This window comes from Moschus berezovskii, chromosome 17 (assembly GCF_049115385.1).
Source record: "Moschus berezovskii isolate FMDL1 chromosome 17, NW_MosBer_1.0, whole genome shotgun sequence".
NCBI classification, from domain to species: Eukaryota; Metazoa; Chordata; class Mammalia; order Artiodactyla; family Moschidae; genus Moschus; species Moschus berezovskii.
This window is the reverse complement of record NC_142476.1, coordinates 28,705,458-28,720,181: the sequence shown is the minus strand read 5'-3', so window position 1 is coordinate 28,720,181 and position 14,724 is coordinate 28,705,458. Positions and strand designations below refer to the sequence as shown.

Genomic DNA, 14,724 nt, shown 5'->3' with positions numbered 1-14,724 from the left:
GTTTCTGCCCCTAAAAGATCTGGGGCTGTCAGTCCATGCTTCCTAATCTAAAAGCACCATCTCCTTGTGGAGTTTTACTGGGATGATTAATGAAAACATCATCCACGAGCCCCAGATGGGTGCTTTGTTAAAAAGAATATGAGACACTGAGAAGTATTTAAGATTTCAGGAGTACTTGATTCTGACAGTCCTTCCAAACACAGTGTCTTTCCTCTTCCCACCATCAGTCAGAAGTGGAAACCAGATTTTGCCGAGGGGTTTGAGGAAGGGCTTTCTCCTTGTTTCCATCACCGCAGTTGAATAAACTGTCCCCAAACTGCAGCAGTGTTAATCATTACTGGAAAATGAAGACAAAATCACTTAGCCGTGGGATCTAGGCAACCAGGGGTGCAACAGTCAAATCCACTTAGTTCAAAAGGATTTCCAGAGGAAAATTCCACTTGGTGTTCCCTAGGCCAGCGCTTTCCTGGCTGCCTATCACTTATTCCCAGAGCTTCCTCCTCCTCCACCCATCCTAATTACCTCATTAAAGAGCAGCAGTCCCCCTCCCCCCAAAAAAAGAGCAGCCCCTGTGTCCCACCCAGGCAGCAATTACTGTCATACCTCAGGCCAGCTTCACATCTGGAGGGGAAGAGAACAGAAAGGGTCATTTCAGATACTTCCTCTTCTGCCTATCTGGGGATTGAGGCTGGAGGCAGCTTAGGGTGTTTCTGTGTGTGTCTGTGTGTGTATCAGCTTGTTCTTGCATGCCTACATGAAGTTTCCATCACAAACAAAACAAGATTCCTCCCTTTGAAGAAAGAAGGTATTCAAAAGCAGTGCTTCTCTAAATATGTGCTACAGTACTGGTGTTATAAGCAAAAATGTTCTTTGGTCCTATTTCCAAATACTGAGCTTAACAATCTTAACTTACTGGGGAGGTGGGGTGGGAGGAAGGCTTAGGAGGAAGGGGATATATGTATGTACATAGCTAGTTCATTTTGCTGTACAGCAGAAACTAATACGATATTGTAAAGCAATTGTGTTTGACTTGCTTAGTCATGACTTGGCTTAGTCGCCAGGCTCTCCTCTGTCCATGGGATTCTCCAGGCAAGAATACTGGAGTGGGTAGCCATTCCTTTCTCCAGAAAGCAATTATACTCCAATTAAAAAGAAAAAATATCTAAAGTTGATTTCTTGGCCACAAGACTTCTCAGACACGTTACTGTGGATCTCTGAGAAGAGGATATGACTTTCAGCATTCTGTTGTTTCATTTGACTATGAAATGCTTTTGTCATGGCGTGACTTGATCACAAATATTCTTCAGAATACAGTTTGGGAAAAGCTGTCTTTGGAGGAAAATGAGAAATCCCCTCCCCGCGCCCACCTCCCCACCCCCACCCCACCCCCGCCACCCTTAACCTCTGGTTTAGATCTTTGGGGATTTTCAACATTGAAGGTAGAACTGATTTAGAACACAAATCGATACTGCAAGTCACAGGTATGATGGATGTTTAGTTTGGGAGACTACGAACTGTTATCTAGCTGTGCTTGTTCTGGCAGCCAAGGAAAGAGATCTGTTTATTCACCGTGGCTTCCTCGTTGGAAAAGCAGCCTTTTATCTCTGAAGCCCAGGCTCTCTGAGTAGAAAGAGACCTGATGATTGTCTTGGAGCCCCTTACCTTTTCCGTGGTACCTTTGAGGTCAACTTGTCTTGACTTCTCCTCTCCCTTGACATGAACTCTCTCCTCCCAGGCTCCTCCTGTGACTGATCAAGAGATACATTTTAATAGGGTCCAGATGGGGATGTGCAGTCTCAAACTACGGTCCAACAGCATCAGAAGCACTTGGAAACCTGTGTAAGAATGGAGTATCTCTTTACATGTTAATTTCCCCTCTGTTCTTTCCTCATCTTCCCATGAAAGTTAAGTTACCACTGCTCTGTACTAAGTCCCTTTTAATTATATGGAATCAAAGTCTTGGATAATGGTGACAGGAAATGCATTTACCTTTCAACAGCCTTTCAAAAGACATGGGCTGCACATTTATAACAGTAAGAAAAGAAACACTCAATACCATACATAATGTCTGATGAACACATAATAGGTAATAACCGATGTTGCTGATGAGTTGAGATTTCAGGGTTCATTCTCTTCTGCATCTATTTGGATGCGGACCAAGCCCCTGCCCACATACATTAACTAAGTACACTAACTTGAATATAGATTAAGGAGTTCTCACCAGGAAATAAATAAAAATTTATAGTAGAACTATAAATGCATATCCAATGGTCAGGGCTGGACTCCTCCCAAGCATAGCATATCTTAAAGGACAACTCAGGCTTCCAAGTGTCACTAGTGGTAAAGGACCTACCTGCCAATGCAGGAGATGCAAGGGACATGGGCTCAATCCCTGGGTTGGGAAGATCCCTTGGAGGAGGACATGACACCCCACTCCAGTATTCTTGCCTGGAGAATCCCACGGATGGAGCAGCCCGGCAGACTACAGACCACAGGGTCACAGAGTCAACACAACTGAGCAGGCACATAAAGGACAGCTCACGGTAACAGTCATGAGCAAAGAGAGGTCTAGCCTGATTGTGATGCAACCCATGCCCTACAGATTTCAGGGGAGTGGGTGATTGCATGTACAACACGCAGCTGAGAGCAGAGGTGAGTCCACCGTCCTGGTCCCATCAAACTGAGCGTTCGGTGAAATGTAAATGTGAACTTCTTTTACTTATTTATTTATTTATTAGCATTTTGGAGTTAGGAAACCTGGCTCCAGGTTTCTCTTTTAGTGAGTATAAATAGAGGAAGAAACCGTTTTTCTCCTCACTTAAAAAGTGATTTCTAGATTGCACAGTGATGAAAGACATAAAGAGAAATTTGGGGGGAGGAAAGAACTGAGTAACTGCCCAGAAGTGGGAATGCTGAGTCATGAAACACACAGGCACGTTTGCAACTTTGCTTGAGGTTGTCCAGTTCTCTCTCATAAGTGCTTGACCATTTGCAGTCAACTAGCGTTTTTATGGCAACCCACTCCAGTGTTCTTGCCTTGAGAATCCCAGGGACGGGAGAGCCTGGTGGGCTGCCGTCTATGGGGTCGCACAGAGTTGGACACGACTGAAGTGACTTAGCAGCAGCAGCAGCAGTGTTTTTATTCTGCTGCATCCTAGCCAACACTCACTATTGTCAGGTTGTATACTTGCCCACCTGGTGGGTCTGAAATGGTTTTCCAATATGAGTTTGATACGTTTTATCTTTGCTTATAATGAAGTTTGTTATTTAGTAACTTTTCCTGATGGGTTAACTGCTCTGGCCCTGATATTTAAGGGGAAGAAAGGGAAATCAATTATTCCACCCTTCTCATTACAATTGAAATTGCATGACTCACTTTACTATATCCAGCTGATGTGTTTGCCTGTCAGTGGGTGTCAGAAAATACCTTGATGTCCTAACCTGAGTTTATTTTTTAATCACACAACGTTGACCCTGTTTGAGTCCATTTAAACCAGATATTTGAGGAATTAGGGAATGTTTTCAGACACGGTAGGTCTATTTCACTGGGCTTTCAGACATTCTGTCTTTCCCAAGGGAGAGAGAAGTGGGTGGTGTCATTAATTCATCTAGCATTTTATGGATCAGGCCCTGGGAATAATTAAGAATAAGCCCCTACTTTTCTAGAACTTGCATTCTGGCAGCACAAATGTAATTAACAGCCCACCCCCAACTGCCCTTTCCACCTCTCCAAGTCTCAAGTCTTCATCCACACAGTCAGCATTACTGAGCACACACCCTGGGCCCCACACTCTGGGAAGCTTCGGGCCACCTTGGAGGAGGCATTTTTTCTCATAGTGCCTCCAGGAACCCTGCCCGGCAGCCTGGCTTCAGGGCTCCCTGAGGAACCATCAGTCCTGTAAGGGAGGTGTGAACTGAATCATGACTTTAAACAGCCAGGTTTCCCCAGCTGTGGTTTACATGCAGTCAGAATCACTCATCAATGCCAGTTAAAAACAAAAACTCCTGCACCCCTAACTCAAAGAGCTACTGATTAAGCAGCTTCAAGGAGCTGTGCTTCCACAAGCTCTCAGAGATTTCTGATGCCTGTTGAAGTTTGAAAACTACCATGTTCCTAAAGTCACACAGCTAGAGAATGTTAGCACCAAAGGATGGAACATGAGATAGCAGAATAGGCTGCAGGCTTAACAGGCAGGGACTCCAGCATTGTGGCTCTGTCCAGCGACCCTGGCTCTGAGGGGACATGAAGTAGCGGCCCTTCTATGTCCCTTGAGCTGAGGCTGCTCACTCGGTCAACTGGAGAACTTTGCTGCTGGAGTTTCCTAAGGTAGATACACTGCATGACCGCTCCACAGGCCCCTGGATATTTGTCCAAGAAGACATGTGGAAACATTCCAGCCCTTGAGTGGCCCCTCTGGGTGGTAAACGGCCTCAGTTCACAGTCGAGGCATGCTTGGATCCCCACTGGCTCCCCAAAGGGATATAGCCAGACAGCAAAATAACAAACAAATGGATAGCAGGCAACATGGACCCACACGTGGACAGGCTGGGAGAGGGGGCCTTCCCAAGGCCTGAGTTCCTCTCAGAGGAGGGGAGAGTCCCTGTCTCTCAACCGGTGCTCCATAAATGCCAGTAGAATGTTGCAGGCAGGTGACAAAGACCCGAAACACTGGGAGGAAATGGGTCTGCCTAGAGAGGCTGGATCATCACGTCCTCAGAGAGAGCAGAACTCATCCACCCTTCTTCCCACCACACCCTGCGGCTTTCATTGTCCTTACGCTGCCTTCCAGACACTGGCCAGTGATGCCAGCTCCAGGCTCTGATCAAGGAATGCGTGGCAAAGCCACAGAGGCTGAAGACAATTTAACTCCTATTAAACTTGATGACTGCGTTGCACTATATAGTTCATAGAGCATTTTTACTTTTATTAGCTCAGAGATCTACCCGGAATGCTCTTCCCAGGTTTCAGGGCTCGCCCCTTCTCAGTTTGGAGGTGGCGGCTTTGGAATAATATCATATCCTCCCAGGGGCTGTTTCCTCATCCTCTGAATCGCCCCCAGAGCAGCTGTCACTATCAGTAATTGTCTTATTTACCTATTTCTTCTGTTGCCTCCTCACTCTGGAATGCATGCTCCAGGAGGGCAGCAATTGAAGCTGTCTGGTTAAGCACCATATTGCAGCCCTGGAGGAGCCAGCACACAGTTTTTATTAATGACCGAGTAACAGTTCATGGGGTTGCGGAGAGTCGGACACGACTGAGCGACTGAACTGAACTGAACTGAACAGTTCTAAGGCAGGTGTTACTCAGATACATGCCTGGGGCACAAAGGGAAAAAGCAAGCTGCTTAACTGTGAGTACCTGATTAGTGACAAGACCTGTACTAGATCTGAGGTCTCTGGCTCCTAGTCCAGCAACCAGCAGGATGCCAGCACCTGTCCCTGTCCTGGAAAGGAAAGGAAACTCAATAATACGCCTACAGAAGAGGAAAATGAGGGAGAACCAAACCCAAGAACAGAACTGTTGCAGGAAGGCGGACCCCTTCCAGGGCCTGAAACTGGGCTTTGTCTAACACTCAGAAATGAATTGTCTGAGGAGACACATGTGTTGACAAAGCAAGAGATTTTATTGGGAAAGGGTGCCTGGGAGGAGAGCAGCAGGGTAAGGGAACCCAGGAGAACTTTCTGCCACATGGCTTGCAGTCTTGTGTTTTATGGTGATGGGATTAGCTTCCGGTTGCCTTTAGCCAATCATTCTGACTCAGAGTCCTTCCTGTTGGTGCACGCCTTGTGCAGCCAAGATGGATGCCAGCGAGAAGGATTCTGGGAGGTGGTTGGACATGTGGTGTCTCCTTTTGATGTTTCCCGAACTCTTCGGTTGGTGGTGACTTTTTAGTTCCGTGTTCCTTACCAGGATCTCCTGTCGGAAAACAACTCATGCAGGTGGTTACTATGGTGCCTGGCCAGGGTGGGCGGTTTCAGTCAGTGTGCTTCCCCTAACGGAACCAGCCAAAGTCTGTCCTATCTATGACCAGTGTTTTTAGTAGATTTCCTTTGTGCTTGGGCCCTGGGGACAGAGGAGAGAGTGAGTGTGGGTCCTGGCAAGCCACACCAAGGGTGTATCCTCCTGCTCCAATTTGCTCCCTGCTTGAGCTTTGGTAGAACCCAGACATGAGGGCTCACTCCGGTCCCTAGGATCAACGGCTCAGGCTGCTGGGCTGCTGTAACAAAATACCACAGACACTCTGTGGGTGAAACAGAAATTAATCTCACAGTTCTGGAGGCTAGAAGTCCAAGATCAGGGTGCCAGCCTGGTGGGGTTCTGGTTAGGACCCTCTTCCTGGTTCTCAGATGGCCACCTGCTTACTGCGTCCTCACATGGCAGAGAGAGGGGGACTAAAGTAACCACCTCCCAGGACTTCCCTGGAATCCGCCTTCCCGTGCAGGGGATGTGGGTTGCATCCCTGGCTGGGGAGTGAAGATCCCCCATCTGCATACAGACTCTTTACCAACTGAGCAACCAGGGAATTTCAAGATCCCACATTCCGTGGAGCAACTAAGCCCACGCTCCACAAGTAGAGAAGCCCGCACGTTGCAGCTACTGAGCCTATGTGCTCTAGAGCCAGTGTTCCACAAGACAAGCATGCATGCCACAACTGGACAAGCCCCTGTGCCTCACAATTAGAGAAAACCTGCCTGCCGGACCAAGAGTCAACACACCACAAGGAGGACCCAGTGCAGCCGGTAAATAAGTAAGCAAACTAATCACCTCTCAAAGGCACACCTAACACTATCCCTCTAGGGGTGGGGGAGGTTAGGGTTTCACCATACAAATTTTGGAGGGACACAAACATTCAGCTCTTAGCCGGGACCCAAAAAGTGGCAGCCTCAGGGCAGAGGAGAACCAAATGTAAAGCTCCCATGACCCTCTGCCAAAGGTGAGAGAGGAAGAAACAGGAAGTGGGCAGGGAGATGGAGAATTCCACCCCCATGGGTCGGTGCGCTAAGCCCTCAGGTGGTTCCCACGGATTTCACGGGCTCAGCAGATGCATTGGGGAGGAAGGCTGCTGGGCTGGCCCCCATCGGCAGGCCTGTGTTCCAAGACAACTTGCTAGCATGCTGCCCCGGGCTGGGAAAGTGTGAGGCACCACCCCGTGCTGAGTCACCCAGCTCAGGGACCAGGAAACTTACATAAAGAGACAGATTGTGTGTGTTTGCACATCAGGCTCAAGCTCCAGGGGCCCGAAAGAAAGAAAGGCAAGGCGGAGGGCAGCGGGAGGGCCGGGGAGGTGGTACTCCTGGGGACCCCGAGTCTGTCCGTGCCAGGAAGTCGCTGAGGACCCAGGAAACGGTGAGAAGGCACACGCCACGGCCGGATTCCTGGGGATTACAGACACAGATTAAAGAGAACAACAAGAGCAAGGACCTCTAGCTTTCAGTCAGTCTGGCTCGATTCCCTTGCAGCCTGTTCTCCAGGGCTGGGGAATGTTAAGCCAGTCCAAAAAGAACACAGGTGGCAAAAGAGGACCTTCATAAAAATGTGAACTCCTGAACCGCCTTGTCTTCAGGATATTGTTAGCGCCACAGATAGGCCTGCAGTGACATGGGATGCTGTTTATTGGGCAGGGAAACAGCCTGTGGGCTAGAAAAATGTGAGTGGGTGGCTGTTTGAACTTCACTGCAAAGCTCCTTTCAGTCAGGAGCCTTTGTAGATGAAAATAGACTGGCTAGGGCAGGAGGCATTCCTGAGAACTGGTAGAAAGGACTTATTTTCCTTTGTAAGAATATTTTTTCCACCCCAGCCCTTCAGATTGTTTATGCCATTCCTATTCTTTATCTGTTAATGGTTATACTAAATTTACATTGTCAGAGCATATTGCTGTTATTACATACGCTATGCCCTACTGCCAACTCTCATTTAATCTAATTCTACAAGGAGCCATATATTTAATATTTACCAACAGTCCTTATGGACTTCCCTAGTGGTTCAGCTGGTAAAGAATCCGCCTGCAATGCAGACCTGGGTTTGATCCCTGGGTTGGGAAGATCCCCTGGAGAAGGGAACGGTTACCCACTCCGGTATTCTGGCCTGGAGAATTCCATGGACTATAGTCCATGTGGTCACAAAGAGTCAGACATGACTGAGCGACTTTCACAATAGTCTTTATACTAATTATTCCTAAGTTGTTCAGCTTGTCCAAAGCACATTTTTTACAACAATATTCCTTGAGCTCTCACTTGTTGATAAATTTTTCAGGGCTGTTTCTACTTTACAGGTAAATTTTGCTGGATTTAAAATCCTCAGTTCAGGACTTCCCTGGCAGTCCAGTAGTTAAGACACCATCCTCCCAAAGCAGTGGGTTCTATCCCACATGCCGCAACTAAGAGTTCACACTGCTGCAACTAAGGAAAAAAAAAAACAAAAAAGATCCTGGATGCTGCAAGATCCCATGTAAGCATCCAAATAAATATATTATTTTTAAAGAAGTCCCAACCTTAAATAAATAAAATCCTCAGTTCATCTTTACTTCCTTGAGTAACGTAAAAATGGTACTCCATTTGATCCTGGCGTAAAGCATTGCTGTGACAATGATAAACAAATTTTCTTTCTCTTATGATGGTAAACAAATTTTCTTCCTCTTATAAGTAACATGCTCATCTCACTTTCTTTCCAATCTAAAAGTTTTACTAATACATGTTTGTTCTCTAGCACTTTATATGTTCTTCCAATATATAGTTAAAATCTCTTTCTTTTCTTTTTGAAATTTAGGCAAATTTTCTCAAGTTACAGTGTTTAGTTTTTGTTTCCTTGCTTTGGTTTTCTTCTTCAATACTCCCATTAATTAATACATAATATTAATAGTTATATATAATTATATATATATTAATATATAAATTATATATGATATAATTTATTTCTTTTTGCCAATCTGCAATATTTGTCACGTTCTCTCAAATCCTTGTCATCGTCATTACTTTTTGCTTCTTTCTGCATCTCTTTTGTCCTGGTTTGTTATATTTTGAATCCACCCCCAGCAATTTCTCCTCAAATAGCACTGTGTCCAGGAAGGGAGCCTGCAATGGGCAGTTTCAAAAGTTCAGAGAGACTGGTGTGCTCCAGCCCCGGGACCTGACCTCAGGCCCCACAGTCACCTGCCTGCAGAATGATCTGCTCAAATTTGCCTGTCTGATACCACGACACGGAGAAGCTGACACCATGCAGATCTTACAGCTCTTGCTGTTGTGTTTCTGTCCATTTCTTTTTTGTGAAGATGCCTTGTCAACTCATTTTGAGCTAAATGTTGTCCCTGGGTTTTTCGTTTCCATTCTCGTTTCTCCATCTGCTGTCACAGGGAGATTCAGAAATGTCCCAGAAGTATGTCTCCCCTGCTGCCGCCATCTTTCCAGAACGATCCTGTTGAATGTCGGATCATGCCACTTCTCAAAAACCCTGAAAGTGACTTCCAATCTCATTTAAAGTGGAAACCAAGGTCTTCACGGTGGCTTCCAAGGCCCTACTGTTTCAGCGCCTCCCCCACACTCCTCACTTCCTCACTAAGCCTTCATCTTAGCTCTTTCCCCTCCAGCTACTCTGGCTTCCTTGTGGCTCCTTGAACAGGCCAGACATCTTCCCATCTTTGCACCTTTCCTCTAGAAGTTACCTCTGCCTTGATCACTCTTCCCTCAGAAAAGAGCTGAGTTAACCACTTCCTTCAAGTCTTTGAAATCTCTTTCTCAATGACATCTAGAATGACCTCCCTGTCTAACACTGTATCCTCCCCACTGGCACTTCTGGTCTCCTTTGATCTGCTCTTTTCTTTTTTCATAGCATTTAACATCTTCTAACATTAAACACTCTATTTAATATGCTTATTATTTATTATCTGTATCCCCCTTGCTAGAATACAAAATCCATGAAAGCAGGAATGTTAAGTCTGATTTGTTCTCTTAGGTGCATGAAGTTCCCAGGTGCAGCTGTTTAGTGAATTCACAGGACTTCCCCAGTGGCCCAGTGGTTAAGAATCTGCGCTTCTGGCCACTCTCACCTTCTGAGATGGCCCACGGTCTGTGAAGAGTGTTTCTCTCTAAATAGCTCCACTTCCTGTCTATCACTTTGTTTCGCTGAATCCTTTCTGCAATGAGACATCAAGAACGTGAGCTTCACTGAGTCCTGAGACCACAACTAAGGCCCCCACTGTGTGGAGGATGGAATGATGATGTTGACCCTCCTGACTTCAGTCAACTAAAGCTTGGACTATGTCACCCTTTGCCCCAATTCTCTGTTAAATGCTTCTCTGTTCAAGCCCCCTCATGAATATGCATGTACCTTTAGCTTAAAACTTGCCCAGTTTTGCTGTCAAGGAGACTCTACTTCGGAAAGGTGTTTTCCTTACTTGCTGCTAGTAATAGTAAATCATCCCTTCTCCTGCTTAAAAAAAAAAATTAAAAATCTGTGCTTCCACTGCATGGTGCATGGGTTCAATCCCTGGTTGGGGAACTAAGATCCCACATGCCACATGGCATGGCCAAAAATAAGTAAAAAATAAATAAATGCACAAATGAATAAATAAATAAAGCAGCCAAGGATGTGGTTTGCTCTGAACCAGCCACTAGAGAGCTGCTTTGGTGTCACCACTTCTATCACCCTTCCTCCCTGGCCCCCTGTGGATGCTATGGTCCACAAGCCTATCGTCTGAATGAGTGTCAGGAACAGCCAGGCAGAGCATTATGAATTCTCAGAAGAGAAGTAGTATCACAAACATTCTTTCTAGGACTTCTGAGTTCAGCCCAAGCAGAAATAGCACCCCAGCCATGTGCCTTCTAGCAGTTGAGCACATCTGCCACTCATTGCACTGAAAGAGCAGAGGAGCCTGGAGGGCTCCTGAAAACAGAGAGACAGCCCCAGGCCTCAAGAAGTAGCTCAAAGGTAGGGAAGATGAGAACACACGCCAGCCCAGGCCCAGCTGTGTGCTGTGTGCTGTTCAGAAACCCAGTAACTAGAGTCAGTTGTGTCCTTGTCTCTCTGGATGGAATTCATGACCACTATTTACAAGGTGTCCTCAGCTTAGTCTTAGGGTATAGACATCACTGGCCTATCTTATAGCTGTTCCAGCATGACTAATGAAGTCAGTACCGACCAAGCAAGCATCAGCTCAACAGTCTTACCTTCTAATTAAGCCTACTAGGTCTCAGGCAAGCAGGTACCGACCTCCTCTCAGGGCAAGGAAGCCTAAGGCAGAGGCCGTCTTAACAGGAAAAGTCTCTCCTAAACGCTAATTAGCCTTGGGAAATGCTCACTGAGCTTGGATGCCCGAGGGATCATTGTCCATTCAGGAGATTGCAAGCCTATTGCCAGGGGCAAGAAAACAGGTAAAAGGCCAAAATTGAGGTGGTTTCCAGCCTTAAGCTTAACATCTCAGCTCTTTGCTTCACTTCATATTTATTCGGTTCCTATTTACATGGAACCTGCGAACACAGCAACCAAGATGACCTCTCATCCTCTCTCCACATTGTCATGGGTGGGCTCATGTCAGATCCTCCCCCATGCCCTTCTCTGCCCCATTTCCAGGGCAGTACAGGAAGTATGTTTTGAAGTGCTTTTTTTTCTCTTCTTTTTTCCCCTTCTTATTCCTGACTGGTAGATGGATATTCTTTAACTAGTAAAAATGAATGGGCCCCACTTTCATTAATTTATAGTGGGCCAAGAATCCTCAGATCACAGGAACCTGAAACTCAGATCTTCTCTCAGGGTTTCTAGAGATCCTCTGACCTTGGAACCAAATATTTAGTGGTTCCCACCACCACCCCAACACCCACAAGGGTCGCCAGCCCAGCTGAGAAAGAGATTGGTATGCAGACTTAGTACCTATGATATTCTTACTTATTCCATATAAGCTGCCCTGAGATGAATACCATTTGCTGTTATGTACATGAGGAAACTGAGTTCAGTGAGGCTGAGTGGCTTATCCAAGGTTATGCAGATTGGAAAAGGCCCCATAATTTTTTCTGCCTTATGATATGTCCTATCTCACCTGTACACATGTGTTCCCTGTGTTCAAGGATGTCAAGGCCATTGACCTCTGAAAGGTTTCTGAAATGTTACGGAAATAAGACTTCTAAAACAGAGAGGCCAGGGGGACTTCCCTGGTGGTCCAGTGGTTGAGAATCTGCCTTCCAATGCAGGGGACGCAGGTTGGTTCCTGGTCAGGGAAACTACGATCCCACGAGTCATGTGGCATGGCCAAAAAAGAGAGAGACCCTGCATACTGGTTTCCCCAGGAGATTCTGTTATCCTAGAGTTATTATTAATATTGTTCTCCTTTCAAAATTGTCTTAGTTTGGACAGTGTTACATAGTTACTCTATGCAAGATAGACCAGGAGCAAAAAAGTAGGAAAAAACTACAAAAAGAATTGCTCAAGGAGTCACTGAGCAGTAGGCAAGGAAAGGCCTCATTAGGGCTTTGATGTTCCCCACCCCAGCTTTTTCCACAGGCTTTGTCTCAGAGGCACTCTTCCAAAACCGCTTGTACCCTCCTTGTGCAGTGCCAGGGAGGAAATGAGGCTGCAACATGCCAGAGAGTTCTTACCACCCCCAGATGACCCTTCCAATGAATCCCTGTCTTACTATGAACAAACTACTTCTCTAGGCAGGAAACACATGTCCTTCCAACCCTAACAGAAAGGATTCTCTCCTGTAAAGGAGAAATCTAAGACACTACCAAGGTTTTGAATGTCCTGTTAGAGAAAAAAATAAGAATGTTTTGACTAAAGCTTTTACTCCACATAGGAGCTTCCCCAGAGATTCTCCTCCATCACACAGTGAAATGACACATGGAAAGAACAAATATGTAGAAATCAGACCTCTGAGTTTGTATTCTAGCATGCCTGCTTCTGAGTTGGGTGACCTTGAGTAATTTTCTTAACCTCTTTGAGCTTCAGCTTTCTAATTCATCTGGAAAATGGGTATAAGAATACCGACTTTGCAAAGTAAATATCAGATAAGATTATGTGTAAAATATTTGGCACATAAGAGACTCATTAGATGCTTCTCAGGTGGAACCATAGAAAAGAATCTCCCTGCCAATGCAGGAAATGCAAGGGATGTGAGTTCGGTTCCTGGGTTGGAAAGATCCCCTGGAGTAGGAACTGGCAACCTGCTCCAGTATTCTTGCCTGGAAAAAATGGACAGAGAAGCCTGGCAGGGTCCCGTGCCATGTACGATAATGGATACTGGAGATTTCAGGGATACAAATGAATGAGTTCATGCTCTTAAGCTGCTCACAGTCAAATGGAGGAGGGGCCATGTGCCATATTGTTATATCTGGCCTCTTGCAGTTTTTAATTGCTTTCATCTGTACGATCCATTCCCACTCATATTCTTCAGGTGTGTGTTGATATAAAACTCATAAACTCTTAAATAAATAAAAGAGGGGCCGTATGGAGAGTTCCCTGGTGATCTAGTAATTAGGATTCAGTGCTTTCACTGCTGTGACCCAGGTTCAGTCTCTGATTGGGGAACTGAGATACTACTAATCTTGAAGCACTGCCAAACACTAAATAAGTAAATAAATAAAGTCACACAGTTTCACTTTTAAAAAAAAGAGGGAACATGTGTCCATACCTCACCGTGTTGTCAGGCAGGGTTCTTTTTTGTTTTGGCTGCACTGGGTCTTTGGTGCTGTACACCGACTTTCTCTAGTTGCAATGAGCAGGCTTCCCATTGGGGCGGCTTCTCTTGTTTCAGAGTACAGATTCTAGGCACTCGGGCTTCAGTAGTTGTGGCTTTCAGGCTTGGTTGCTCTGTGGCATGTGGGATCTTTCCAGACCAGGGATTGAACCCACGTCCCCTGGTTTGGCAGATGGATTCCTATCCACTGTACCACCAGGAAAGTCCTAGGCCGAGTTTTAAAACACTGTCAGAGCAAAGAGAATGAGATAGACCATTCTGCCTTAGCAGGTGCAAGAATCTCATAGAAGAGTAGGAACGTGAACAAACCTGGATAGCTAAGGTTCCCAAGCACCTGACAGCATGTTTATAGTCTAGGTTGGGAAAGTTTGGTTCCATTCTTCCCTCTGTAAAGCAGACAAGTTGTTTCTCAAAAAGAAAGATAAAGGATACTGCATACTCCTCTTCCATTTTCTCATCTGAGATCAATTTCCAATTCTAAAACTAAAGACACACCTTGAGAGCCAACCTAGACCAAAACACAGAACTTTTGGTGCAGAAATTAATCAAGACTTGGATATAAATTCAGGTTACATATGAAAAATGTTACAACTCCAGAGTTCACTTTGAGACATTTAATAGAAGACACAGCATTAAAATCACAAAATAAATACACAAAATATGACTTTTCAGAGGTAAAAAAATAAACAGTACTTAAGACATGTCACTGCTAAGAAATATTAACCAAGGTCATTGGCTTGAAAGGGGAATTAGCAAATTCATTCATTAGCCTTCTGCTTCTACTAAGATTCTCAAGCCTTGTTCAAACTATTAAGTTAGAACTTTTTATTAAATAAACAAGTAATTGGCTCTGAATGGAAAATGAAACAGAAGCATAATTCAGTTTGCTTGATTCATACTTGGATATCAGCTAGTAGAGCATGAAGTGTTTCCATGTCTTCTGCTAGCCATCTTGTCCAATTTTCCTCCATTTGCTCTAAGTCTGAAGCAATAGGAAATTGCTCCCCAGAGGACATTTGGCAATGTTTGGGAACATGTT

General features: G+C 45.4%; 1 long non-coding RNA gene across 9 annotated transcripts in view; it reads right to left on the bottom strand.

Moving 5' to 3' along the window:
* Positions 1-14,724, bottom strand: part of LOC129551311 (uncharacterized) — an 82,981-nt gene that overhangs the window by 56,142 nt on the left and 12,115 nt on the right. For all 9 annotated transcript variants that reach the window (XR_016039593.1, XR_016039597.1, XR_016039591.1 and 6 more), the window contains 3 exons: positions 7,189-7,377; positions 2,354-6,064; positions 1,663-1,748 (listed from right to left, as the gene is read on the bottom strand). This is a non-coding gene — a long non-coding RNA (uncharacterized LOC129551311). The remainder of the gene's footprint in view (positions 1-1,662; positions 1,749-2,353; positions 6,065-7,188; positions 7,378-14,724) is intronic.